Source organism: Chiloscyllium plagiosum, unplaced genomic scaffold (assembly GCF_037043375.1).
Source record: "Chiloscyllium plagiosum isolate Xiang-an unplaced genomic scaffold, Cpla_swu_hap1 HiC_scaffold_25, whole genome shotgun sequence".
Taxonomy (NCBI): domain Eukaryota; kingdom Metazoa; phylum Chordata; class Chondrichthyes; order Orectolobiformes; family Hemiscylliidae; genus Chiloscyllium; species Chiloscyllium plagiosum.
The window spans coordinates 54,164,503-54,191,444 of record NW_028270163.1 but is presented as its reverse complement, the minus strand read 5'-3'; the positions used below and the strand labels follow the sequence as shown (position 1 = coordinate 54,191,444).

The following is a 26,942-nucleotide window of genomic DNA, read 5'->3' as shown; positions in this document are numbered from 1 at the left end:
GCCATGGTCTTTCTGGTCATTTCCATGGGTGTAACAGTACTAATGGCGGTAGGTTGAGAACTCATGAGCGAACTCATGAGTATATTCCTGCCTTCGCCTCAATTTCAGAGTTGAGCCCTGGCCACCAAAAATAGACTACGACTATCTCCTTCATTCTGACAATGCTACAAGGACATATGTATGAAGGTGATTTAACACAAGTTTCCTTAACTGTGATGGAATGATAACACTCATAACCATAGGAGGCATTCTTCTATATGGATACTTCTAGCTTCTGTGTGACATCTGGCTTCAGTTCTGAGGTTGTTCCGGTGATCTTGCAGCGAAGTACTAGGTCCATCACTTTTGATAGGAGTGGATCACTTCTAGTGTACTTCTTAACTTCGCCTGCATTACTGGAGTGCGCTCTACTTGTTCAAAGTAGAAAATGTCCACACAAAGGCTGCTTGTAGTCGACTCTTTGTCAGAGACAGCCATCACAATTACCATGTCAGTTGGATTGCCAACACTTAATTGTGTAAATGTTAGATGATAGCAACAATGTAAACTTCAGTATATGAACTGCTGCTAGAGAAGATATCCCTGTATGAGGCCCAAACATTGTGGTCAATAATCTGTGGTTTGTTAGCAGAGTAAATCCCAAGTCACATAGGTACGGTGTGCTTGTTTCTTTATCTGTGAATAGTACATTTTTGTTCATTAGCAATCTTGATGCAAAAACTTTTCGTTTTTTTTCACCATTGGGTAATATGTAAGAAACAAATGCTACCACTCTATACAGTGATATTTTACACACTGATTGAAATGGTAACTTTAGGTCAAAATTGGTCAGAACTTCTGACTTCAAGCGTCTATGGTTTGTGTCAAAGCTTTTTCACATCGATCTTCCCATTTCTCATTCTTGTTTTTACATAATATATTATGCAGTGGCCTTTAGAATACAGATAAGTCCACAGATTTCGGACTAAAATGCCATTCTAAGTTAGCAAGCCCAAAAATTACATTGTTCATTTACATCTTGAAGTGCTAGTGCCTCAGCTTTGGCTTTACCTTTGAAGGTGATTTGTGTAGTCACTTCGCATCAATAACATGACCTAAATATTCAATGGAATGTTTAAAAAATATCACATTTGTCTTTCCTCACCATTAAGCCATAATCTTCAAGTCTCTGCAGAATAGCACCTAAATTGTGGAGATGCTCTTTTACATTTCTCCCTGTGATTAAAATATTGTCTAGGTAACACTGGACTCCTTCCCATCCACTTAAGATCTCTTGTATTGAACATTTGCATATCACAGATGCAGATTTAATTCCAAATGCAAGTCTCTTGTATATGTACAATCATCAAGTATTGCTGTGACTCAGGACCTACATTCATCTAGAGATAGGTTTTAACAGTCAATTTTACTGAAAAGCTGACCCCCATCTAGCCGAGCAAATAGGTCATCAACTTAAAGCAAAGGATACTGCTCAGCACAGAGTACTGGACTGTGACTTTAATTTCATCATAGGCACATGCTAATCCATCTTTCTTTATTACTAGTGCAATAGGCCTGACTCTCATTTATGGGTTCAATGACTCCTGTCATGACCAGTCTTTCTAATTCCTCCTTGACCTCTGGTCCAACTACATAAGGCACTGATCTAACCTTGCATTGTTTTGCTTGATTCTCACCCTTGATTTTCAATTTGACAGATCATTTCCATGCTTCGCAGATCCCTATTGAAAATAATGGCATATTTCTTTAGAACTTGAGATAGATCAGTCTCAGAATCTGACAAGTGATTTAATTCAGCCCAATTGAGTTTGACTTTCTTCAACCATGCTTTTCGCAATAAAGTTGGAAAAAATCCTTTAGTAACATACAAAGACAAATCTTCAGACTGACCATATAACTGAACATTTGCATTGATGCAACCTTTTAAAAGCACCACTTTGTCTGTGTATGTTCTTTGTACAATCTTTGAGGGATGCAGTGCAATGTGACTTAACTGCTTCTGACACACAGTTTCAGGCATCAATGAAACTGCTGCTCTGGTGTCTACTTCCATGGCAAATATGTATAATAGCAGCTCCTCTTTGGACAGAGAGTTTGTGCTTTTCTTAAGCCGTTTTAGTACTCTGTAGATTTTCAGTCTATACTTTGGTTTCTGTACTTTTGCTGGAGATTGTACATGTTTCTTCCTCAAACACGCCCATTTTTTGCTACAGTTTCTGCATACAGCTTCTTTATTCCAGGAGTTCGCTGCTGTGTGCCCTGTTTTTCCACATGTAAGTCTGGAGTATGCATTGGTGCTTGTTTCTTCATTAACATTTTGTGAACTCTCTCAGCCATCGTTTTGCATGCTCTCATGCACGGGTTTAGCTGTTGAGCTATCTTAGCCACTAGTTCGATCAAAACATTTGCAGTGCTTTCTTTAAGTCTAGGTTCCTTTCCATCAGTAATTTCTTCTAGATTTCTTCACATCTTAAACCATACACCAGTATGTCATACAGCATTACTTAAGCTGTCTCCAAATTTTCAAACTTCTGCCAATTTCCTTTAACCTTTCAGCAATCACCAACAATTTTGGTGAAAAATGATTCTCTAGGATTCCTATAATTTCTTCACAAGTTTTGGAACAGGATTCTCTAGTTGTACCAGTCTCCTCAGGAAGTTAAAAGTTTTCCTGCCCATAATATTTAGGAATACAAGGACAATGACATCTGCTTCAATTTTGTTAGCTTGAACAAAATAATAGAATCTCTCAGTGTAGAATCTCCAGCTCTCTGCATTCCCATCATGTGGTCCTGGACCTAGACCTAAATGTAAAGGGCCTGCTTAGCATGACATGAATGCATGATGTACAATAATTTAATGCTAGCTCACTTTTTCCTCTCTAAAACAAGGTATTCCTATGGCTGCCTGCTTTTTTTTAAATCCCTGGAGTCAACATCACTAGCTCAAAACATATCCCTTCGGATAGGGCACTTGTTATTCACTGTGTCCCTTCAGGGTGGAATACTTGGCAAACGTTTCCTGCACTGTTCATCTTTTCTTTGTGATGAACTTTTTTTTCCACTGAATGCACCAGCTGCGGTGTAGCATTGATGTCTTTTGATTTCTTTTTTTTAATCCAAGTGTCTCTGGACCTGCTGTGAGGACCATGATTCTTTTTTATTTTTCATATTTTTTGATGAATCAGTGGATTGACCTAGCGTATTGCAAAAGTTTTTATCTTTATTGCCAGTGTCCTTCTGGTTTTATGTTTCAAAAAGGGCCAGGAGGCCAAAGCATTAACAAAAGCAGGAGTTTTATTGACAAGGTGTTCACTCTATAGGCAGCAATCTAATCTTGATTCTCCACAATGAACAAATTGAAGACTTTGGATTTGTATGATATGGTATATGATATGACTCACATTATCCAGGATTTAATTATCTCCAAATGATCACAAATACAATTTCAGTCATAACAGTAAGTCAACTGGCCAACAATACACATTGGCCCCAGCAACATAAACTCTGTCTGACAGAGCAGGAATACCCTCAAAATGCTCCTCCTATTTTGTTACCTGCTAGACTACTCCAAACACTTGTCACAACACTAACACACTCAATTTTCCTGATATGTTGCAAATTTATTTTTATTGTTCTCTATTCATATCGAGTGGTCCTATTTCCCTGGTGTGCTTTGGACTAATAACCTTGGTCTGTCTTATCTGTATCATTTAATATTTTACAAAGTTCAATGAGATATGCACCTTAGCTGTCTTTCTTCTGGATTGTAGAGTTCAAAATTCTCTAATCTTTTTTCCTGGATGGCACCAATTATGCTTGGTATCAGTCTTGCTGTTCATGTCTTTACCCAATGTGTAAGGTCATGTATAATTTGTGCATCAATGTGGCTAAAGCTGAAATCATAACCTTTACATGTTCTATTCTTCATTCACCTTCCAAGAACCAACTCTTCAGCTTTTAGTTTTCAGCTGGATTCCATTGTATACTGCTTACTGGATTGAAAATGAGGACAGACACCAATTTATTTAATTATTTTCAGAGTTCATAATTCTCAAAATCAGGGAAGACTCAATAATTTTCCAAGACATCTGAAAGATGATAACTGGAGGGAAGGAGAACAGCAGAAAGATCACAGTAAGAAAGAGGTGTATGTTTTGCTTATTGAACCTTGAGAAAGTCTACTTTCTCCACTTGATTCAGAGGTGTACTCCTTATGGATTCAGTGTTACTTGTCTTGTTTATGGTGCCAAGTTTCCTGATGCCCAAGAAACCAGTGCACTGCAGTTAAAAATAGAATTACAATTGAAATTAATACAGCTTCGTAATCTAACTGATAAACCTGCTCTCCACGAACATTAGGATAGAAAATGAGCAGGTTTGATTCCAGAAATTTTATATTTTAATCTGTGACATAAACCCAATTGGATGGTTTTTGGGAGTTAAAAATCAGGTCAAGGTCTCTTCACATGATCAGGTTCAAGCAGCTGGAGGCAATGCTAGAATATCCAAAGAAAAGACATAATAGAAAAGACATAATAAAAGTCTTTGGAATATTCTTATATCCAACCAATTCTAAGGCAGCACTTAACTATACTGCACCTCCGCAGAAATTTCAGTTTTCATCTTCAAATATGATGACAGGTATGTGATCAAGAAAAACAAGTTAGCACGTGATTTTATCTACACTGTTGTTGTACATCTTTAGCTTTGTTCCATTATTAGTTTGTATAGCAAGACCCCACAATCTTGGGCATCAAATTAAGTGTATTCCTCATTATCTAGTAATCATTACAGCTATGATTAAAAATAAAAAGCAAAATCAACTTTAAGGTTCAAGTGGATTTAAAATTGAATTCACACTTCCATTCTTAAAGGGCCAGCTTACGTCATTCCTGCATGCCCTAAACTAGTACAGGGTACAGTAAAATATGGTTGTGCAGGTTCATTGCACACTAAAACATTATGTTTCCCTCATACTGATAATAGATTCTATTTTGTAGTGCAGGATATATTATAAGACAGGTCCCACAGCCCAGTCATGTGCAGTGTGCAGTTACCCAACTTGTTTTCAGGCAGCCAAATAATACAATGCCATCTCTCAGTCTCTTAAAAAGAATTTCTGTCACTTTGCAAAACTATTTGAAGACAATTCAGAAGTCAAATTTCAGGAAATACTTTTGTTGAACTTTTTGGTAAAAAGCAGAGGCTATGTCTATGTGAGTGAGGGAAAGAATTTTCTTTTTTATTCACTCATAGGATGTGAGTGTCACTGACTGGGCAAGTATTTATAGCCAATCCATTGTTGCCCTTGAGAAGGTGGTGGTGAGCTACCTTCTTGAACTGCTGCAGGTCATTTGGTGTACAGTGCTGTTCAGGAGGGAGTGCCAGGAATTTGCCCCAGCGACACTAAAGGGCTGACATAGTTTTAGCTGGTCTTTAAATTCTCCAATCTTCAGAAAACATATAAAGCCGAGATGAATTCACAGATTTTCTGTCCCCACCTCAATCTGAGTCCATTTATACCAAAGGAAATTAATCAATTTTGAAAGCAAACAGAAAACCCCATAATTTTCATGGATTTTTCACAGAACACATAAATATTCTAATTGCTAGACCTCACAAAGATGCACAGACATGGATGAACGGAAACAGCTCAAAAATATATTTTCAAAAATAATTTTAAAACACCAAATTTAATACATGCAGAGATCTCTCAAATGGTTACAAGTTCAAACTAGAAGTGCCTCCACCCACCTCATCCTCACCTCAAAATCCTGATCCTCTCCCTTCACTTATTTTTCTCTTCATTGCTCATAAAGAGCAGAAATCCAGGTTAACCATATCTTCAGGTTCCCCTAACATTGACAACTAGGTGAAGGATTCACTTAATTCTGCAAACTCCAGGATCTCTAATCCAACTGTGCCAAAGTCTATGACTAATTCCCAGAGTTCCCAAACGTCAGGATCATTCCCCTCAGTCATCAAAGTATAAAGTTATCTCTAAACTTAATCTGAAAATGTGTTGCTGGAAAAGCGCAGCAGGTCAGGCAGCATCCAAGGAACAGGAGAATCAACATTTCGGGCATAAGCCCTTCTTCAGGAAGGGCTTATGCCCGAAACGTCGATTCTCCTGTTCCTTGGATGCTGCCTGACCTGCTGCGCTTTTCCAGCAACACATTTTCAGCTCTGATCTCCAGCATCTGCAATCCTCACTTTCTCCCTAAACTTAATCTTCCTACCCTTAATTTTAAATATAAGACAACTGGCGCCAAGGGGCAAATCTTAACTACCATCTTGCTGTGCAATCTTAAAAATATTTTTTAACTTGTTCCATCATGTTAGTTTGTCACTCCTAAACTTTAACCATTTGTATCTACCGTGTGTTTTGTTTGGGTTCAATCTTTGCTATCCTGAATTTATATTTTCAAATTTAAGAGCACAGTGCTCTTCAGCACCAACATCTGGGATTTTCTGAAATTAGATTTTTTTTGCTTCACTTGGCTAAATGTATTAACTTCAGGTACATTCTCCCTCTGCTTCTCCATGTCCATCTCTCCACTTTGAGATCGTGTAGCAATCTTTGACAGGTTGATCTGATCGACCGACTTATCTTTCCTGTAATTTTTTTTCCTTAGCTTGTTGCTCTCTACATATTACATGCAGACTTGCTCCCGAGGTCATTGCTGCCCTGCATGGCCAACGAACAGCATCTCAACCAAGAGCTGATAGTTCTGTATTTCTCTGGGAGGAAGCATCTAATTCTGCTTGCAGCTATTTCACAACAAATTCATGAGAAATCCCATGACTATTGACACAGTGTACAGGAGTGTTAACAAAAATCTCACACAATAAGAACACCTCAAAACAAATTGACAACAATGAGAATTTATTTACAAGTGCAAGCTGCTGTCGATTTTAGTCCAATTCACAAAGGTATACAAAACTGTTTGGTTGATTTAATCCTTTTTCTCTATACAGAGTATAGATTGCTGTTTGCAGCAAAATCCAAACTAATGTGTTTTGGCAACAAAACCTTCACACTCTTTATCTCAGAACTGCTCAGCTCAAAGCAAAAGCATGTGGAGAATTTTCATCACTACCTGAAACTTTTATTATGTAGGTGCCAAAATTCATCAAAACCTCTGTGAAAGCTACATCTATTTTTAACAAGGAGAAATTATGAATTTTCACTGTACTTGATAGCACACTAGTGAAATCGTCAGAACATTCAATTCCAATGAAAGTGATTTTGTTGGTATTCTCAAAATAAAATTCTCCTAAGCTACCTGTAATAATGATTTCTTAGTGTTTCCTAAGCTATTAAATAGTTACATAACCAGTATAACTATCACTTGGTTCTTGGTTCTGCAGTTGAAGTTTATGTAACCTTTAATGAATTTGTAAATATGGTTAAGAAATAATTGCAAAAATTTCAATATTCCTCATGCACGGTTATCCTTAACACCACAATATATGAAGGAGAGAAGAGGAACCACTATCAGCTGCTTCCAAGATGTGAAACAATACCCAAGATAAATTAAAGGTCAATGAAAAGGTTTGGCTATTATTACAAATTGGAATTACCAATCATTCATAGATGTGAAGGAAAATAATAGCAATAAAATCTTATATTTATATAGCACTTTTAATGTAAGAAAAAATAGGAAGGCAATTCACGGGAATGTATTAAGGCAAAAATTGACACCAAGACAAGGCATGAAAAAATTAGGACAGATAATTGAAAGTTTGGTCAAAGAGCTGTGTTTTAAGGAGACGATGTACAGAGATGGAGCGTTTATGGGTAAGTCAAGAGTGGTGGGCCAAGCAGTTAAGTACACAAAAATAAATACTGAAATTGCACAAATGTTAGTAAAGACATAAACTGCAAGTGAGGTTACACAACTGAAAATGGCAAAGTTCTGGAATTATATTACATATGGCATGGTGAGAGTAAGAATCTACCATAAATAGGAACTTCCATTAGCTAAATCAGCCTCTGTGAATCCTCAACAGTCTGTATTCAAAGTCAAAGCTAGCACCTAGGAGGAGGGAATAGCATTTAATAAATGGTGGATTACAGAAACAGAAATAACTCACTACATTTGAAAAGGAATACACAACATAATTGAGAAATTAATTGTACATACTCATACAAAAGCAAAGTACTGTGGATACTGGACATCCTCAACCAATACAGAACACAGTAAAGTTCAGATAATGGGGTATGCTGGAATTGTCAATCTTTTCCTTTTTATATAGAGTTACATAGAATGAGGGTGAGGGAATTAAAAGATCACCCACAAATGGAGTTAAAAGTAGGCAGGATAGACAAAGAGACTGGAGTTAAAGGATTGAAGAATATGGGAGGAGTGGAGGAAGATGAGGTTCAGGCCAGCTACAGGAAAATTTAAAGACCAGGATTTAAAAGGTAGCGTATTTGAAGAGGGACAGCAGTGAGTGGTGAGGATGAGTGTGCCTTAGATTTCCTACAGTATGGAAACAGGCCCTTCAGCCCAACAAGTCCACACCAACCCACCCCAGACCCATTTCCCTCTGACTAAGACTCCTAACACTACGGGCAATTTAGCATGACCAGCACATTTTTGGACTGTGGGAGGAACCCGGAACACCTGGAGGAAACCCATGCAGACATGGGGAGAATGTGCAAACTCCACACAGACAGTCACCCAAGGCTGGAATCAAACCCGAGACCCTGGTGCTGTGAGCCAGCAGTGCTAACCACTGAGCTACCGTGCCACAACAGAAATTCAGAACATAGCATGGACAGCTGATTTTAGGATAAATTGGCATTTATACATGATTGGAGTGCAATTATGTTGTTGCTTACAGACTCCTCTTAAAAGTCCAATGCTTTGACCAAGCCTTAGGATTAAGCTAACATCTCCTTACATAATAATTTTATTTTATAATGTTTCTATAAAGTGCTTGGGGTGATTAACTATGTTAAAGGTGCTACATAAACACAGGTTATTGTTGCCAAGACCCTGAAGAAAAGTGGATACAAATACATGGAACCAAATACACTAATGTGTAAATGATTCTTTCGCCCAGTACATAACATGAAATAAAATAAAAACATCTTCCACTGAGGGAACATATTTTCAGATAAAAGATTTGCAGATTGCAGAAAATATGGAAAGAAATTGATTGAGATTAAAGGAGCCCCAACAGCTCAAGTGCACAGGAAAGATTCAAGATCAAATGCTTCAATTTTTCAAATAGTAAAGGGAAGGAATGGCGTGGAGATTTCGTAAGGGATCACTGAATAAATCTAAAGCCAGGTAAAATCAAATAGAAATACTTATTGCATCTAAAACTATAAAGCAATCCATATTCTTGATGGAGTCTATTTCTATTCTTGTTACCATATTAATTTTGTTCCACTTAAGACTTTGGCTAGCCTGCAGATGTTTCCACAAACCTGTTGGCTTTATGTTTATCCAAGTAGTTTTTGCGATCAAAGACAGTTAAGCCTTAGCAGAACAGTTGGCTGCACAAGGTAAAAACAATGACTGCAGATGCCGGAAACCCGATTCTGGATTAGTGGTGCTGGAAGAGCACAGCAGTTCAGGCAGCATCCAAGGAGCTTCGAAATCGACGTCTCAGGCAAAAGCCCTTCTCGAATTCAATAGATAATAAATATAGCAAATGCTGGAATCATATCATAGGCCAATCAGCAATTGCAGAAATGAATGAACCTTAACTTCACATTCATTTACAAATACTTCACATTCATTTTCATCATTTTAGGTTCTTGTTTCAGATTCCGAACATTTGTAGTGCTTTTCTCATTTTTATTTTATGTCGATATGTACAGAAAAAGTTAGTAAAAGTGGCTCATAACAGAAAACTGATTAGTTCTAAAAGAAGACTCACTATTTTTCAGATTACAGAAAGAGCATGATGCAGATCTATTTTCATACAATTTCAGAGACCACAAGATTATATAGTTGAACGTGCAGATACATTTTATGACTCCAAACAGGAACTTGGCTTTAATTGTCAGAGAGTAGTTCAAATTGGGCACTCTCAAAACATGAAAATAGTGTCATAAGTGGAAGTGGAGACAAAATCTTTCCAGTCATTCAATGGTCATCTTTTGCGCCATAAATTATTTTGTAAGAACGTAAGAAATAGAAGCAGGAACAGGGCATTTAGTCCCTCAAACCTGCCCCACTATTCCGCGATGATTATGGCTGATCTGCCCCATGCCTCAACTCTTCTTTTATGCCAGCTGAGCACAGCATCAATGTCCTGATATTTCAAAAATCTACCTACCTCCTCTTTAAATACTTTCAATGATCTTGCCTCCAGAATTATCTCAGGCAGAGAATATCAGAAATTTACTGTCGAGAAGAAATTCTTCGCAACTGTGTTAAATTACTGTCCTCTTATTCTGTAACTATGTCCCACAATTCAAGATTCCCTGATGACTGAAACAACTTCCTCAACCCTGTTAAGTCCCCTCAAAAACTTGTATGTTTCAATATAATCACCTCTCATTCTTCAAACCTTGAATGAAAGAGACCCCAACTTATTCAGCCATTCTTGATAAATCAACTCCTTCATCCCAGGAATTATCCTAGTGGATCTCTTTTGAACAACCTCCAATGCCAGTGTATCCTTTTTTTAAATATAGGGAACAAATTGCAATGATTCTTTGAAAGATCATAAGTTAGAATGAGCGAGATGAAAAAAAAGTACCCATCTTTGATAGCACTATATCCCTTTTAACATTTCTACTCCTTCCAATTTCTGTCCAATGCCTGCTATTCCCTTTCACAGTTATCAGAAGAGCCAGGAATGTATGTTCTCCAGAGCATGGGTCAATGATGCACAAAAATCAGCTGTCTGAAAACAAGGAACAATAGCTTTTGGTGATCTTTTTTCTGATTTTCATTCCTGCTGCAGCCCAGTCTTAAAATCATCATTTGGAAAAAATACTCTACCACTCAAAACCAAGGATGATATTTCAAGCAAATAAGCAAAAAGGCAGTTTTTAAAAATATCACTCACTGTGGTACATGATTTTGTTTGGTTAAAGTTTGAATTTGTATGACTAAAAAGTCTTGTAACTGCCAGCTGAAACAGTACAAAATGAAATGAAACATTAGCTTAATTCTCATTGGCCATGAATTCGCAGGAACAAACTACCTTCACCTTAGCCACGAAAATTGCAGTCTCGCTTATGGTAACTTTACAGATCGCTAGACTGGCCATTGTTACAATTATACATGTAAAGACTGTTCTTCTGCTGTTTGAAATCTAGCCAATTGTTGTAGGAGGCGACAAGGAACTTGACATTGCATCTGGCCCACACTTCTCACCTGAGAACATGCTAAGTGCTAGCAAATGTTTTATTTGCAAGCAATGAAATTCCTGAGGAAGGCAACATCTGTTCAAAAACATTTTAAGGAAAGAAACTTTGCATCTTTTAAAATGTATCTTCCTGACATGATGAATACCACAAAGATGATAATCTAAATTTCATGTCAACGATCAATTTCATAAATACACTATTTGTGTATCAACAATTTTTTTTCATTCATAGGATAAACTTGGCACTAACAAAGGTCACATTCATTGTTCATTCCCAGTTACCCTTCATACGGTCACATCTTTTTGAATTCTACAGTCCATGCAGCATAGCTTCATCTACTGTGCTGCAAGGAAGAAACTCCTAAGATTTTGACCCTACATCAGTGAAGCATATCCCAAGTCAGGATAGTGCGTAAATGGATGCAAGTTTTCTCGCTAAGCTGGAAGGTTTGTTTTTAGACATTTCGTCACCATACTACGGAACATAATCAGTGAACCTCTAGTAAAGCACAGGTGGTATGGCCCGCTTTTTATGTGTGTGTTTAGGTTTTCTTGGGTTGGTGATGTCATTTCTGGTGGTGATGTCATTTCCTGTTTTTTTTCCTCGGGGGTGGTAAATGGGATTCAAGCCCATGTGTTTGTTGATAGAGTTCTGGTTGGAATGCCATGCTTCTAGTAATTCTTGTGAGTGTCTCTGTTTGGCTTGTCCTAGGATGGATGCGTTGTCCCAGTCGAAGTGGTGTCCTTCCTCATCTGTATGTAAAGATACTAGTGACAGTGGCTCATGTCTTTTGTGTGGGTAGTTGATATTCATGTATCCTGGTAGCTAGTTTTCTGCCTGTTTGTCCAATGTAGTGCTTGTTACAGTTCTTGCAAGGTATTTTGTAAATGACATTAGTTTTGCTTGTTGTCTGTATCAACTCTATTAACAAACACATTGACTAAGATCCTATTTATTACCCCCTGAGAAAAAGAACAGGAAACGACATCACCACAGGAAATGACATCACCAACCCAAGGAAACCTAAACACATAAATACAAAGCGGGCCATACCACCAGTGCTTCACCAGAGGCGCACTGATGATGTTACCTAGTATGGTGACAAAATGTCTGAAAACAAACCTTCCGGGTCAACGAGCAAACTTACATCCAGAACCTTGACCCGAGCTACAAATCTTCTCAAAACTCACTAACAGTGTGTAAATCTGGAGGGAACCTGCAGGTGAAGGTGTCTAGTGCTCTGGTCCTTTGCGAGGTTAGGGTTAATAGGTTTGCTGCCATATATCTTGTAGGAGAAAGTGAGGACTGCAGATGCTGGAGATCAGAGTCAAAGAGTGTGGTGCTGGAAAAGCACAGTCAGTCAAGCAGCATCTGAGGAGCAATAGAGTCGACGTTTCGGGCATAAGCCCATCATCAGGAATGAGTCTCCTGCTGAACCTAATTCCTGATGAAAGGCTTATGCCCGAAATGTTGATTCGGCTGCTTCCAATCTTCCCATTGCCTCCAAACCAAAGGTTTAGCTATGGGCACCTGCATGGGCCACAGCGATGCCTGCCTGTTTGTCGGATACGTGGAACAGTCCATCTTCCACAGTTACACCAACACCAAACCCCCCATCGGTTCCTCCGCTACATCGATGACTGTATCGACACCGCCTCATACTCCCACAAGGAGGTTGGACAGTTCATCAACTTTACCAACACCTTCCACCCCCAACTTCAAATTCATCTGGACCATCTTGAACACCTCCCTCCCCTTCCTGGACATCTACATCACTGTCTCTGGCGACCGACTAACCAGAGACATCTACTACAAGTCCACCAATTCCCACAGCTACTAAAACTACACCTCCTCCTGCCATCCTTTATTCCCAATTCCTCCACCTCCACTGCATCTGTTCCCAGGATGACCAATTCTACCTCACAAATTCCCAGCTGCTCTCCTTCTTCCACGATCGCAACTTTCCTTCCCACGTGGTTGACGATGCCCTCCAGCTCATCTCCTCCATTTCACACACCTCCACCCTGGAACCCCGCCCATCCCAATGCAACAAGGATAGAACACGCCTGGTTCTCACCTTCCACCCCATCAACCTCTGCATACATCGCATCATCCTCCGCCATTTTCACCACCTCCAAATGGACACCACCACCAAAGATATATTTCCCTCACCACCCCTATCATTGTTCCAGAAAGACCATTCACAGGAAGTGCAAAATCTGCGCCCACACCAGTCCCCTCAGCTCCGTCCAAGGTCCCAAGGGATCCTTTCACATCCGTCAAAAATTTACCTGTATCTCTCATTTTACCAATGTCAGCCACTGCACCCATTGCACCCGGTGTAGTCTCCTCTACATAAGGGAGACAGGACGCCTTCTTGCAGATCATTTCAGAGAACATCTCTTAGACACCTGCACCCACCAACCCCACCACCCCGAGGCTGAACACTTCAAGTCCCCCTCCCACTCTGTCAAGGACATGCAGGTCTTGGGCCTCCTCCATCACCAAACCATTACCACCCGACGTCTGAAGGAAGAACGCCTCATATTCTACCATGGGACCCCGTAACCACACTAGATAAATGTGGATTTCAACAGCTTCCTCATTTCCCCTCCCCCTACATTATCACAGTAACAAGCCTCCAACTTGGTACCTCTCTCCAGACCTGTCGATCACCCCCCTCGACCTATCACCTTCTCCCTCACCTTCATCCATCTATCTCTTTCTCAGCTACTTTCCCTCCAACCCCACCCCTCTCCCATTTATCTCTCAGCCCTGGTCCACAAGCCTCTTTCCTGATTATGCCCGAAACATTGATTCTCATGCTCCTCAGATGCTGCCTGGCCTGCTGTGCTTTTAAAGGAACACACTCTCGACACTGATTTCAGGTAAAGGTCTAAAGGCTTTGGGAAATCATAAGCCAATTTGATCACCACAGAAAATTTAATCTCTGACCAGCTCTTCCAGCCGGACTGATCAATGTAACACCCTGGATGCTGATGATGGGACTGAATGCCAAGGGAAGGTGTTAGCTTTCTCTTGTTGGAGATGGTCACTGTTTGGTATTTCTGTGGCACAGGCATTACCTGCCACAATGTTGGGTGTTGTCCAGGTTTTTCTACATGCGGTCATGGACTGTTTCACTACCTGAATGAATGATTTATTGTCACAGCAATAAAAACAGTAACATACAGCAAAAAGCTTTTCCACTGTCACCATGATGTAGCACCATTTTGAATCATTTCAGAAGAAGAAAACAATAGAAGAGTCTATCAGTCCTGAACAAACTACAACAAATGCTGGAATCCGTACTGAAAACAAAAATGTTGAAAATCACAGCAGGTCAGACAGCATCCATGTAGAGCGAGCAAGCTAATTTTTCAAGTCTAGACAACTCCTCATCCATTGATGCTGCCTGACCTACTATGATTTACAGCATTTTTTTGTTTCCATCAGTCCTGAGCCAGCTCATCTTCAATGACGTTGGCGCCATCAGCTCTCCTTCACTGCCTTACCGCTATCTCCATCGGACCCAACCAAAGTCGAAGTCACTACTCTTCAGGCACTATTATTCGATGCTAGGCTGATTCTCCTCTGCTGCCGCCTGCGCTGTACCTATCAATGTCAAAGTCACATCTCTTGCCACTGGACCCACCACATCAATGTCACCATGATGCCCTTTTGCCTCCACTTCACTGCCGCCAGTGGTGGACACAACAAACGATGAAGTCGCCGATGGTCAGGCGCCATCTTTTGCCGCTGGGCCTACTTTGCAGGCTTTTTCTCTGCTGATGTAGCAGCCAATGGTTCTAATGCCAGATCCTCTGCTCACTTGCGTCCTGGCTGGGTCCACTTGCTGCTGCCACAAGATCCATTCTGGGCTCACTTGAGTCCGCACTGGTATCCCTTGTCGATGCTGTCTGAGATCAGACAGATGTAATTAAAGGAAATGAGAAAAAAAGGAAATGAGAAAAAAAGGAAGGGAAAAAAGAAAAGCTCAGGAGCACTCCTCTGCCACCATCTTGATGACGTATCTAAGGAGTTGTGAATGGAACCAAGCACCACACAATTATCAGTGAACATTCCCAGTTCGAGTAAGAACAATAAAGACCTTTAAAGAAGCATCTAAAGAAAAATTGGACAAAGGACACTGATCTAGCAGCTCATGCCATTAATGTTGCTATGTAAATACAGTTTGTCCAAAATTATCTTTGTAGAGTAGAGGCTAGAATTTCTATGATTGGTGCAAAGGTACCTAAAAATGTGTCTTCTGCCTGATGTCATACGCATGGCAATTCGTGATTGAATTCCTGGGTTTAGCACTTTATTATATGAAATCATAGTTGTTTGCTTGTGGGAGCTTGTAAACAACTACGCTGGCAGTTTTATTCAGTAGTGGTCCAGGATACCTTCCTGTTTCCCAGTTGGGGTCCAGGTCAACCTCCTGAGAATTCTACACACAATAGTTCATAAACAGACTTATAAGTTCAAATTTTTAAAATGGCTATATTTGCAAAATTTTGAACAATGTTTCCGCATTAGACATTGGGTTAGCCCAGACATGAAGTGTTCGTCTATTCCATTGTATTCAGAATAATTAACTTATTAACTGTCTTAGCCATTTGCTTGGACAATTCTCATTGGTCTTTGGTCAAAAAGGAAGACCTATTTATACCTCCAGGGAAGTCAATGTCAATGAATTTCTGTATACCCTCAGAAATATTAGCAGTCTTTTTGAGATAAGTAGTCAGTAGTAGCCAGCAGTATTGCACACAAATGAACAGCTGAACGGAGGAAAAGAATCTTAACCAGAAGTTTAGACAAAAAGTGGTAGAACATGTCAACATGATGTTGTGGAGTTTGTATATGATTTGGGTTTGAGGAATCCTACCGTTTGCCCAACAAACATGTGAGGATATGATGACCAATGCTGAAAATGTGTTGCTGGAAAAGCACAGCAGGTCAGGCAGCATCCAAGGAGCAGGAGAATCCACGTTTCGGGCATGAGCCCTACTTCAGGAATCCTGCACTTTTCCAGCAACACATTTTCAGCTCTGATCTCCAGCACCTGCAGTCCTCACTTTCTCCTATGATGACCAATGGCAATGCTGTGTCCAGGAGCCAAAAGACTTGTGAACAGATATTAAACAAACATTAAGCCATGAAGGATATCCAAAAACATAAATTATTCTACAAAGTATTACGTTTCAGCCTGATATACTGGCCAATTCAAAGCCCTTGATGAATCTTCGAGTTATTTCAATGCTCAGCATGCAGTTATACTGGAACGTAAATGGTGTTATGTGTTAAAAAGAAAGGGCTTCATAGCAACAAGATCTAGCTGTAAAAACATGTTTATTTACTCTCACACACTATAGATGTGCCAGGGCTGCACATATGGTTGGTGAGATAGTGGTGGGTATGAGCAGTCTGATTGATGCCAGCTGATCTCCTTGGTATGCTCCCTTTGATCCTCTTTAGCTTCCAGCAATAAAATCTGTTGCAAGGTGCATCAAAGCAAGCCCATATTTAATGAAAATTTGCCACTGGAAAATACAATCATGTACCTTCGCAGCTCACTCAGTCAAGCAAGGATGTTACTCGCCTTTATTGCCCATGGTCAGTGGGGAACTTAATGCTGAGAGGAATTCTGTCGAAGATAACATGCACACCTCCTTATTAATATTCTATTCATATAATATATTAACAAAACTAACTACCCCAGGTGAAAAAGTAAATTGCCACAATGCATAAAAGAAGGAGAACCCAGTGATTTAACAATGAAACGATTTTTTTGTTTTTGTTAACAGTACCATCCTGCATGGTTTTTTTGCAACCACAGTAAAGCTGTCTATCTTAAACATATAAAACCTGCCTTGAGTTCCCAGATGTTTCAATCAAAAAATCTCTGGTCTCATGTAAAGGATTATTTTAGCTTTTGCCAAAGCTGAATATAACTGCGTAACTAAAATGCCATTCCCCTTTCTCAGCTTTTCTAAGACCATTAAATACAATTCCTGCATATTTCTGTTCTCTGTTCCTACTTCACATCTGCCCCCTGGAGGGAAGGTCAACCAGCATGCAAGAAAGGGCACACAGAATGCCTCGTGATAGAATATGGAAACTGTGACTGTTATTGCTTAAATGGGTTTCAGATGCTGATAGGCCATATATAATAAAGAACAGCTGTATGTTTTTCAAGCAGGCTTATTTTTGCTTTCACCCACTCACTGACAACTAAAGCCATTACAGTGTTCCCTGACGTGCCTCTGGGTGAAATGAGTTTGCATCAAAATAATTCAAGAAGCAGCACAAAACAAGTTTTGAACAAGGAGTTGGAAAAGCATGGTACTGCTGAGCAGCAAGGTTAAAGAGGAAGTCTATTCATCTGAAATGCAATATAATCACATGCATTATCAAGGGAGATCTCTGTACATTTGAATTGTATCTCTCAAACTTGCTTTATTCCTGGGTTTTATGTTTGAAAACAGCCAGTTAAGAAAGGGTTATCTGCAGTCTACACTAGAGCACATCACAACAACAACTGCTGGGAAATAGGCAAATTATACTGTCAAAGAACTTCTTACATTCTTAAAATGTATTCATGGGATATGGACATTGCTAGCTAGACTAGCAGTCATTATCCATCCCTAGTTGCCCTTGAGAAGGTGGCTGTGTGCTGCCTTCTTGAACAGCTGCAGTCCATGTGCTGTAGGTAGATCCACAAAGCCTTTAGGGAAAGAGTAACAGGATTTTGACTCTGTGACATTGACATTAAGTATTGCCAAGTCAGGATGGTGAGTAATTTTGAGGGGACCCTGCAATTGGTGTTCCCGTGTATCTGCTTCCCTCACCCTTCGAGATGGTAGTGGTCATGGGATTGATGACAGTAAAAAGTAAGGGTTCTTCACAAACTGTCTGCTTAGACAAATCTGATTAGTAGTGTTGAAACAGAAATAATCGGCAAAGTTCATTCTTGTTACTTTGTAAATATTTCCAGGTATCCATTCATCTTAATATAGAATGCTTGGCAAGTTCAGATACATTACAGAGAGTTAAACCTGTCTTCAAATATGTTTTTCCCACTGCAAGCAGTTCAGGTCTTTCCTTTTACATCTCACTTATCAATTGAAAACAGCTTTCAGCTAGAACAGAGCTTCCCAAAATATAGGTAACAATCCCAGTGTTGTTGCAAGCCCTAAAGCAGCAACAGCAGCCATGGAGTTGCAACTGATCCCAGTCAGCCCTAGGCCTCACTAAAAATCTTGCTTTTCCTACTGGAGGGCATGGCCTAATTGCTCATAAAGCCTCGATTATTGATTCTGTGTGAAAAGAGCATGTTCATTCTGCTCTATGAAACAAATTGGGGCAAGGTAGGTGGTTGCGAAGCAAAACTCTGGGTATGTGGCAAAGTGAGGTGAGGGGTTATGGAGGAAGATAGCAGGTGGTGTGTGAGCAGAGGTGAAAGGAGATGACAGGGAATGTGGAGAAAGATGGCAAGAGGTGTCTGAAAAGAGGTGGAAGGAGATGGTGGGGAGATTGGATATGTGTGACGTAAGGGGAGGATTTGGGGGAATGAAGAGTGAGGAGGCAATAGTGATAGGGCGATAGTGAGGGAGAGATAGTGAGGAGGAATGCTGGACTGAAGCCACTTCTCACCCTGCTCAACAACTCATATCCTACCATCCCAAATTTTCACATAGGACTCCCAAAGTCTGAGCCATTAAGGTGGAATCATATGGAAAAGGGTTTGGGAAGCACTGAACTAAGATCTGATGTCAATACACACTGTTTGTTTCATAGCTGCCGCAAGGTGTCCTGGAAAATATCTCAAGCATGAACTGAAATGTTGTTACTAATATGCTTTATCTTAAAGCAAAGATACAAACTGATATATGACAACATTATGATATTCCCAGTATTGTCATTGCAGGTTGCCAGTAACTTTATCGATTATGCCTTTTTTTCTGTATCTTGCAACAAAACATGAAAAATGCTGAAGAGTGCCAGGCTCTCATACTGATATTAATTATTCAGTCAGAGTAAGTAGCATCCACCCCAAAGCAGCTTAGAGTGAGCAAGGTCTTCATTAATTATTTTCCCTCCAGTGAACAAGTACTCTTGAACTATGTGAGTTTCTACATCAATAGTCTGGCTACATCTGTGTAATGAGTGTGTTGCTGGAAAAGCACAGCAGGTCAGACAGCATCAAAGGAGCAGGGGAATTGACATTTTGGGCATAACCCTTCATTCCCGATGAAGGGCTTATGCCTGAAATGTGATTCTCCTGGTCTTTGGATGCTACCTGACCTGCTGTGCTTTTCCAACACCACACTGTTGACTCTGCTACCCAGCATCTGCAGTCCTCACTTTCTCCTTCATCTGTGTCATGCCTTATTTTACAAGTTAGCAATCTTCCAAATCACACAACTAGGAAAGAATTTCTGAAAACATAACGTTTATTTATTTTTCTCTTGTAAATTAATTCAGGTCACTTGCATTGCTTACTTATCAGTACAAGTGAAGTAATTAGAATTTTTGCAGTCATTCAAAAGAATATCTAAAGTCAGAAGGAAAAACAAAACAAATATTTTATTAAGCTCCTTTTTTCCCTTTTTGTACTTGCTTTGTCATTGGCACTAAATTGAGAATGACTTACAAATAAACTGACAGCACATTGTCTTCTGATAGGACTGTCAATCACAAAACCGAAACTGATCAGTTCAATAGTTTCTATTCCTCCTTTGTTCAAAAGCAATTTATTTTCATTAACCTAAAAGTGCATGATAGGTTAAAAAATGATACAGCAAATCTGCTCTAATCCCAAAATTAGAGATAAGAAGCATACCACTCCTTTAAGATTTCATTCAAACCCCGTAGCCATACAAACTCTATAATCTCATCTCTGTGTGTTTATCTTTGGCTCAGCAAGTACACTTTCTCAGCACAAAGTATATTACAGGTACACAATCCTGTATCCGAAATCCTTGGGGCAAGTTGTTTTTCGGATTTCGGAACTTTTAGGATTTCGCAGTAAATGACATTTTCACGTCAAAATGTTTTTTAAAATTACCTAACAGCAGACACACGTGTGAATAGTCCAAGCATTAAGATATCTGCCAGTGTTGGCCATGTCACATTTGAGTGACGTGGTTCAGTGGGTGTGGAGTTGGGTCATCTATTAGTATGCCAAACTGATGCTCCATATTCCACAGGAAAATATTTCAGATTTCAGATAAAGGATTGTGTAGGGTATAGGTTTGCTCGCTGAGCTGTAGGTTTGATATCCAGGCATTTCATTACCTGGCTAGGTAACATCATCAGTGGCGACCTCCAAGTGAAGCGAAGCTGTTGTCTCCTGCTTTCTATTTATATGTTTGTTCTGGATGGGGTTCCTGGGGTTTGTGGTGATGTCATTTCCTGTTCGTTTCCAAACCAGAAAACTAAAGCTCCGTACATTTGCAACATGACTTGCCAATTTTCATATTCTATGCCCTGACTGATGAGGCCAAGATGCCATACACTTTCTTGACCACCTCATTCATTTGTGTTGTAATTTTCAGAGAACTGTGGACTGTATGCCTAGTTTCCTCTGTATGTTAACGTGTCTAAGGGTTCTGCCATTTTATATAGTTCCCTCCTGCATTAGACCTTCCAAATGCATCATCTCTCATTTTTTTCTGATTAAATTCCATCATCAATTGGTTTGCTCGCATTTCCAGGAGAAAGTGAGGTCTGCAGATGCTGGAGATCAGAGCTGGAAATGTGTTGCTGGAAAAGCGCAGCAGGTCAGGCAGCATCCAGGGAACAGGAGAATCGACGTTTCGGGCATAAGCCCTTCTTCATTCCTTGCTCGCATTTCCAGCCTATCTATATCCTGCTTTGGCAATCCTCTTCACTATCTGCAGCTCCCCTAACCTTTGTGTAATCCACAAACTTAGTCATCAGACCACATACATTCTCCTCCACATTTATATATATTACAAACAAAAGCACTGATATCTGCAGAACACCACTGGTCACAGATCTCCAGTCAGAAATACACGCTTCCACCTCTATTCTCTGTCTTCCATGACCAAGGCAGTTCTGTATCCATCTCTCTATAGCTCAAACCTTCCAGTCCTGGCAATATATTTGTAAATCTTTTCCATATTCTCTCAAGTTTAACAACATATTTCCTTTAGACATGCAACCAGAATTGTATGCACTATTCTAAAAGTGGTCTCACCAATGTCTTGTACGGCTGCAACAGGACATCCCAAATCCTTTACTCAATTTTCTAACCAATAAAGACAAGCGTGCCAAATGCCTTCTTCACCACCCTGTGTACCAATGACTCCACTTCCAAGGAACTATGAATCTGTACCCCTAGGTCTCCTTGTTCAGCAAAACTCCCCAGGTTCTACCATTAACTGTATAAGTCCTGCCCTAGTTTGCCTTACCAAAATGCAACACTTTACATTTACATAAAATTAACTCCATCTGCCACTCTTTGGCCCATCTGATCAAGGTCCTGTTGTACCCTGAAACAATCTTCTTCACCTATTTTGGTGTCAAGTGCAAACTTACTAATATTATTCCCCAGATTCACATCCAAATCATTTATACAACTGACAATGCTATAGACCCAGCATCAATCCTTGTGACATACCACTTGTCACAGGCTTCCAGTCTGAAAAGCAACCCTTCACCACCACCCTCCGTCTCCTCCTTTCAAGCCAATTTTGTATTCAATTGGCTAGTTTCCCCTGGATCCCATGTGATGTAACTTTACTCACCAGAATACCATGTTGAACCTTGTTGAACACCTTCCTGAAATCCACACAAACAACATCTACTGCTCTGCTTCATCAATATTCTTTATTACCTCTTCAAAAAATTCAGTGAGACACGATTTCCCATGCACAAAGCCATGCGGACCATCTCTAATCAATTCTTGTCTTTCCAAATACCATGTAAATCCTGTTCCTCAGAATCCCCTCCAACAACTTACCCACCACTGAGCTCTATAGTTCCCTGGATTTCCTTAGGCTAACACTAATCCTGTATCAGGAATGTTACAACAAGTCAGTGGTTGTGACATGAATGGTTAACCAAAACATACAACTAACCAACCAGAATGCAGAAGACACCTTGTGGTATGTAAATAGAAAGTCAGAGCTTAAATCCAGATGTCCTGCCATTTCTAATACAAATACATAATACAGCAGATTCATCATGCATGGTACATCTTCTACAAACTCTCAAAACCTGCAAGTTGTTCTTGAAAATATACTTTCCTCATGGATTGAGCTGTATGTGTGTGTTTGTTTTTAGGGTCCTGTGGCTGTATAGCATAAGTTGAATGAACCAAAGATATGGACTACAAACAGACTATTTCCTTACTATATAAGACCAAACCATAATATTGTTTTATAAGCTTCATATAACCAAAGAATGTATCATGTCCAAATGCCAATTAGGAAGGTCTAGAAAGGATATTAATATGATGATACTTGGATCAATTTATTCCTTTCCCCTGTGAAGACAATGCTGATGACCAATATCAGATAGTTTCTGATTATGCCTCCAATCAGGTGGTGGCTGGGTGGTGAGAAGATGCAAACACAGCCTCCAACTATACATCGGGAAGATCGCAGGAAATGGTATTTATTGAACAGGATTTCTAACACTGGCTTGGGGAGAATAGTTTTGTTCAGGAACCAGGAAGAGCAAGTTTCCCAAGTGTTGAGAGAGATTGGAGTGTTGGATGAGAGCTTCAGAAGAGATCAAAAAGAGAGATAATTGCTGAAGGACATAAGAACATAAGAACTAGGAGCAGGAGTTGGCCATCTGGCCCTCTGAACCTGCTCCACCATTCAATAAGATCATGGCTGATCTTTTCATGGCCTCAGCTCCACTTACCCACCCTGTCCCCATAACCCTTAATTCTTTTCTTGTTCAAAAATGTATCCATATTAGCTATAAAAACATTTACTGAAGTAGCGTCAACCACATCACTGGGTAGGGAATTCCATGGATTTACAACCCACTTGGTGAAGAATTTCCTTCTCAATTCAGTCCGAAATCTGGTCCCTCTAATTTTGAGGCTATGCCCTCTTGTCCTAGTTTCACCTGGCAGTGTGTACATCCTCTCTATTCCTTTCATAATTTTGTATGTTTCTGTAAGATTCCCCCACATTCCTCTAAATTCCAATGAATATAATTCCAGTCTATTCAGTCCCTCCTCATAAGGCAACCCCCTCAACTCTGGAATCAGCTTAGTGAACCTCCTCTGTACCTCCTCTAGTGCGAGTACATCCTTTCTCAGCAAGGAGACCAAAACTGTACACAGTATTCCAGGTGTGGCCTCACCAGCACCCTATACAGCTGCAACATAACCTTTCTGCTTTTAAACTTAATTCCTTTAGCAATAAAGGACAAAATTCCATTTGCCATCCTAATTACTTGTTGTATGTGCAGACCAACCCTCTGTGATTCATGCACAAGGAGACCCAGTCCCTCTGCATAGCAGCATGCTGCAACATTTTACCGTTCAAGTAATAATCCTTTTTACTGTTACTCCTACCAAACTGGATGATTTCACATTTATTAAAATTGTATTCCATCTGCCAGCCCTTTGCCCATTCATTTAAAGTAATTATGTTCCTCTGCAAAGCTTCACAGTCCTCTGCACACTTCTCTCTGCCACTCACCTTAGTGTAATCTGCAAACTTTGACACACATTGGGGTTGGTTGGAGGTGCAGGGTGTGGACAGTGAGTGAAAGGTTCAGTTTAATAACTTAGTTAGGAATTAGATTTTTAATAATCTCCCAAACTTCTTGTGTAACCATTAAGCTTAGGAATTGGAACCCTCAGAATTTTCTGACTTTAGGGGGTCTTTTTCAGAGTGTTGCAGCTGCAGGGAGGTTGCCCATTGGAATTTTCAATTAAGTCTGGACGTTGAATTATGAAGTAAAATATCTGGACCGCGCATTTCTTCTTCAGCACTAAAACTATCTATTTCCATCTCTGTAATATTGTTCAATTCCATACTTGCCTCAGCTATGTGATATCACATCTGCAGTGTCCGTCTAATTTTCTCACTGGCTGCAGTGACCTCTATGCAGAAAATCAGAGCAGTTCAGATGGAACATTGCATATCAGTACTGTTAAGGAGGTTTACGCTGCTATTTTACATGGAATTACAATGCTTTCCATGGACTTTAGTGTGCTGTCATCCCCAAACTTGAAGCATGCATAACTCTCAAATTCCTTAACCTTACTTCAGTCCTCATTATTTAGTGGAAAGAGGATGGATGAACACTCATTGTTCAACAGTGTAATCAAATACATCTGCAACTACAGCATTCATTGGGAGTTGAAGCTCCTTGTGATCTCTATAATTCCTCCTGTCTGATCAGTGCCACCCTCTTTTATACTGTGCACTATTTTGAAAACCTTGCTGTTTAAGTTTAGGTCATTCATTGCATAGTGATATTAGAGTTACAGATAAAGAACCTTTGATTCTGTTTGTCACTTTCAACACTAATACTTACCTGTCTAATAGTTGCCTCCCAGCTGCATCTAAAAACCATGCACCAAAGATTTCCCACTGTAAACAAACTACCATCACCTTTTCAAGGGTAATTAGGGATACGCAATAAATGCTGGCACAAACAGCAATGCCCATGTTCCACAAGGGAATTGAAAAAATATCTATTGGCAAACACCTTTCTGGTAAAAAGGTTATTGGCCTGACATACTAACTTTATATGTTAGTCCACAGTCAATTGCCATTTTCTGTTATGGACAAGCAAGGGCCTTTCAGAAATGACCCTGAAATATCACTCATGAAAAAAAGTCTTGAATTCATAAATACTATGTTACATTCTTCACAGATGTTGCCCACTACTCCAACTATAATGAATTATTTTGAGAGCAGCTATAGTTATTGTATAGATATCTGGCTATTACTTACAACAAAATCTTACAAGCAAAAACAATGAGTCAAATGACATTACTGGCACCTGAAGGAATGTTGGCCAAATTTATTCCTCAATTATTACCACAAGTTCTTTAACATCCACCAGGACTAGGATTTGGCATCAGTTCTATACAGTAATATAAAGCTTCCTGACATGTGGACCATGATACCCAGTGCAGTTATGAGATGGGATTCAGGGATTGCAGGCTCCAATGCAGAATTGGCTGCCATAGAGTTGGGTCGGATTTCTGACAACTACGAAGTCCATTTAAATGCTTTTTTTTATTGTTGGGTGTAATTTAATGGACTGTTCCAAGGCTTAATTGCTGCTGCAAAAGGTCTGTGGACAGATCAGGGTTTTTTTTCGACAAAACCTGTTTTTTTTCATAATTTTTCCAAATGCATTTTCAGATTTGGGCGGTATGGTGACACAGTGGTTAGCACTGCTGCCTCACAGCGCCGGAGATCCGGGTTCAATTCCCGCCTCAGGCGACTGACTGTGTGGAGTTTGCACGTTCTCCCTGTGTCTGCATGGGTTTCCTCCGGGTGCTCCGGTTTCCTCCCACAGTCCAAAGATGTGCAGGTTAGGTGAATTGGCCATGCTAAATTGCCCGTAGTGTTAGGTGAGGGGTAAATGTAGGGGTATGGGTGGGTTGCGCTTCGGCGGGGCGGTGTGGGCTTGTTGGGCCGAAGGGCCTGTTTCCACACTGTAAGTAATCTAATCTAATCTAAAAAAAAGTAATCTAATCTAATCTAATGTCTAATAAGGGAAGGAGTTACACAATGGTAGTAGGTTAGAGGGAGTACTAGGGATCAAAGGGTCCTTAGTGCACAAGTCCATAGATCCCTGAAGATGTCAGATAGGTAGACAGAGTGGCGAGGAAGGCATACAGATGCTTGTCTTCATTAACAGGGGCATTTAATATAGAAGCAGAGAAGTCTTATTGCAACTTTATAAACATTGCTTAGGCCATAAATGGAACACTGTCTTCAGTTGTGGTCACCACATTATTGGAAGAATGGATTGCACTAGAAATGTACAGAGAGATTCACCGGAATGTTGCCAGGGGTGGAAAGTCTCAGTTATGAGGAGAAATTGGAGAGTCTGGGTTTGTTTTTGCTGGAACAGAGAAAGGTGAGGTGGGATCTGACTGAGGTATAAAAATTATGAGGGGCTAAGATAGGGTACATTATGAGAATCTTTTTCTCCATTGCAGACATGTCTGATATCAGAGGGCATAAGCTTAAGGTGAGGAGTAAGTAGTTTAGAGGGAATCTAAGGAAAACTCTTATCCTTCCAAAGGGTGGTGGAAATGTGCCTCCTGAGGGTGGTAGAACCAGGGATTCTAACACCATTTAAGAAACATTTGGACAAGCACTTAAAATGCCAAGATATAGTAGGCTTTGAACCAATTGCAGGTAACTGGGATTAATGTAGTTTTGTGTTCGTTGGTTGGCATAGACATAGCGAGCTGAAGAGCCTATTTCTATGCTGTATGACTCTATGACAAACCCCGCTTAACCTCAGATCACACGCCCACTTCCATCTGCCATCCATCACCACAACCAGCACAACAACTGAAATCTCCAACTCGCCCTGTTCAACAACTCAGACACCTCTAAATTTTCACT

The 26,942-nt window shown here is 40.0% G+C and overlaps 1 protein-coding gene across 1 annotated transcript in view; it reads right to left on the bottom strand.

The window, feature by feature from the left end:
- cep112 (centrosomal protein 112) overlaps positions 1–26,942 on the bottom strand; it is a 557,597-nt gene that overhangs the window by 268,046 nt on the left and 262,609 nt on the right. The window lies entirely within an intron of this gene.